The sequence below is a fragment of the Pteropus vampyrus genome, unplaced genomic scaffold, assembly GCF_000151845.1.
Source record: "Pteropus vampyrus isolate Shadow unplaced genomic scaffold, Pvam_2.0 Scaffold314, whole genome shotgun sequence".
Classification (NCBI taxonomy): domain Eukaryota; kingdom Metazoa; phylum Chordata; class Mammalia; order Chiroptera; family Pteropodidae; genus Pteropus; species Pteropus vampyrus.
The window spans coordinates 838,671-841,882 of NW_011889095.1; the positions used below are offsets into that span (position 1 = coordinate 838,671).

Here is a 3,212-nt window from a genome sequence, read left to right on the forward strand (position 1 = left end):
CGAGCTGGGGCCTGCCGAGGCTGGAGAGAATGCAGGCCAGATTCCTTGCATGAAGGACAGCACTGCCTGCCTGCAGGCCATGTGCAGGGCTGGCTCCCCTAGCCTGGGCCCTCAGCGAGCACCGTGTCCCTCCGAATGAGAACTTCCACTTCCAAATCCTGTTCCTGCCACTCGCTAGCATCCTGTGACCCCGGGCAGCTGATTTAACCTTTCTTGCCTCAGTTTCCTTATCTGCAAAATGAGGATAACAGAACCCACCGGGTGGGGCCGTTGCAAGGATTAAAATAATTAATAATTAGGGTTTAGGACAGTAGTAAACGTAGGGCGAGCACTTATATAAAGTGTCCGGTAACTAATAAGAGATGGGGTAATGCGCTCCCGCGTCTGAGCCCGGGAACTTTTCTGACTGCTTTTCCAGGAGGGGCGGTTGCCATGGAGATGGAGTTGGAAGTGGGGCTCGCCCAGGTGTTTGTCCACCACTGGTTCCCAGCCTCCCTCTTCACACACCGAGCAAAGAGGTCCCTGAGGTGGCGTGAAGGGGAGATGCCTTTGGGGGTGGCCTGGCCTCGGAACCCCGAAACAATCCCCATCTCCCAGCAGGTGCTCTAAGTGAGAACCTCACTGTGAGGACGATTTTCCCAAAAGGAACCCAGGCTGGAGGACACCAGGCCAGCCTGCGTGCCCTGAAACTGGGTGTCTCTGATGAGTCAGATCCAGGACACCCTGAAACCAGATGGGAGCCAGTGTCCCATCGCCCTACCCACCGTGTGAAAGGAGATGTAAGGGGTAGAGACCCGCTCTCCAACACACCATTGTGACCGGCCTCACTGCGCCTACTGTCATGGGGCTCATCGGAGGCCACTCGCCCTCCACTGCAGTGTCCCCCCCCCAGTGCCCAGATGATGAGAGGCATCTTCAACCCATCTTCTCTAAAGATGCATGGAAAGGAAAGATGAGTAGGTAGGGAGGGGCTCTCCTCGTCCTGGGCATGTTTACTAGTGCAGTACCCAGAATTCACACTGCCATCTCTCTGTCCAGATCAGGAGACCTCAGTGGGAGGGAAGCCAGACAGCACACTCCGTGACACTGGCCATTCCTTGACCTCTCTGACCCTCAGTCTCTTTGTCTGTAAAATGGAGATAATGACAGTGCCGCCTTCACAATGCTGCTGTGAAAAATACATGAAAAGCGCCCGGCAAGGTGCCTGGGACACAGGGCATAATAATTATTAAAAAGACAATCGTGATTCTCATTGTCCCGCTGGGGACTGAAAGTTGAGGTGAGAGGCGGCTTGGCCGGAGGCTTACTGGAATTTACAGGCCATGATGGGACTAGACCCATTTCTCCCAACTCCTGACCTCAAGACCTTTCCACTGCACCCCTGGTTTGGCCTCCCCCGTGTCTGGCAGGGGCCTAGTGTTACACTGTGTCCCGGCCCACTCCAGTTATAGCCGCTGGTGCATTTCCTGCTCCAACAGGATTAAACTGTTACAAGGTTTCCTGACATAAAGCTCTTTTCTAAAACGGCAACCTCACCCTCAGTTATATTTTCCAAGTTAACACCACCTCATCATCTTCATTTCTCAAGGGTGCCCGGACCACCAGTCAGTTGGGGGGCCCTTGAATTTAATAACCCTCAGAGGTTAGTAAACAGGATTGCCAGAACACAAGCTCTCTGCACACGAATATGCAAAGCAGCTCCCAGCCTGTAAATAAAAGCAATCATTGAAATGCAAATTGCATCCTTGGCTGCCCATTCGGGCTGTAATTTCAAGAAAATGTGACTAACTCAGAACCCCCAGGAAGCTCTGCGTGGAAGCGTTTATGGGGCCGTGGGTTCTGGGTGGGGGCTGCTTAGGAGGGACAAGAACTGCTTTAAAGTGGGGGGTGGGTTTTAAAACCCGAGCTACTCCCTGCGTGGGCTCCCAGGGCTGGCCAGGCTCAAAGCGGTCCCCACAGGCTGGCAGGCTGGACAGGGAGGGACCCTCGGAGATTCTCGGAGCCTTGCCATCCCCAGAGACAGAATGTCAGGGAAGCTGCTTTCCATGTCCTTGTTGAGGTTAGAGGCGCTTTTAAAAATCAGATTCTGTGGCTTCCTGCTCAGATTTCCTCTAAGGGTTCACTGGCCCAAGGAGAATAAAACCCAGACTCCTTTCTGTGGCCCAAAAGATCGAGGTCTGGCTGATCCCAGCCACTCATCCCCCCTACCCCGACACACACACACACACACACACACACACACACACACACACACACACACACACACACACACACACACATCTGCCTTGGAGTTCCAGCCACAATGGCCTTTGTTCAATTCCTCTAACTTCGTTCTGCCTGGTTCGGTCTGCCCCCCCAAGATCTCCCTGTGGCGGGGACCTCCCATCTTGAGGGGCTCCACTAAAACGTCACTCTCCCCAAACAGTCTTCCCCGTGTACACAAATCCTTGTCACTTTCTTTTACGGCATCCTATTTTACTTTCCTGGCAGCCCTTATCCTAATGGGAAGTTGTATCTATTTACTGTATATCTATCTACTTGTTCAGTGTTTGCTCACCACCTCCCCAGACCCCTGGAGAGCAGGGCCTTGTCTGTGTCATACACCGCAGTGCCCCGGCCCGGTTCTGTAGCTGGCGCACTTATTTAAACAACAAATTAAGCAATAAAGATCTCGAGCTTCTCTTCCTAACAAGACCGCTGGTCTTGCTGACTTGTGCCCCAAATGGCGAACCCTTCCATCTTCTCCCCTTCTCAGCTCAGCTGACTCCTTCTCAGACTTAGAGCAGGGAACGGATAGCAAACATCCACTCGGGAGTCTAGAAACAAAACCGGCGGGGTGGAGGGCTTCCAGCCTACAGACGCCGATTTGCATTCAGTTTCCGTGCTTTCCTGTACAGCTTAACTCAAAGTCTGAATCTTCCCAAAGCCCCGAGCCCACCGAGGAAACTTCTGAATCAGAGTTCCGAGGCTGAAGTTCCGAGGCTTTTGTGCCAAGTTCCCCCGCCCCCAACTTCTCTGGTCTTTGCGAGGACCCCCAGTTCGTCCCGGGCGCTGCTCAGGTGCCCCCCCCACCCCGCCCCGCGCCTCCATCCTGGCGCAGCTGGGCAGCCAATGTGGCGCGTGGGCCCCAGACACAGACGCTGCTGCCCGCGCCACACTCCAGGGGCCTTTGTCCGCGCTCCAAGGAGCCGCCCCCTTAGCGAACAGGGGAC

At 54.5% G+C, this 3,212-nt stretch overlaps 1 protein-coding gene across 1 annotated transcript in view; it reads right to left on the reverse strand.

The window, feature by feature from the left end:
- GPRC5B (G protein-coupled receptor class C group 5 member B) overlaps positions 1–3,212 on the reverse strand; it is a 29,088-nt gene that overhangs the window by 22,115 nt on the left and 3,761 nt on the right. The window lies entirely within an intron of this gene.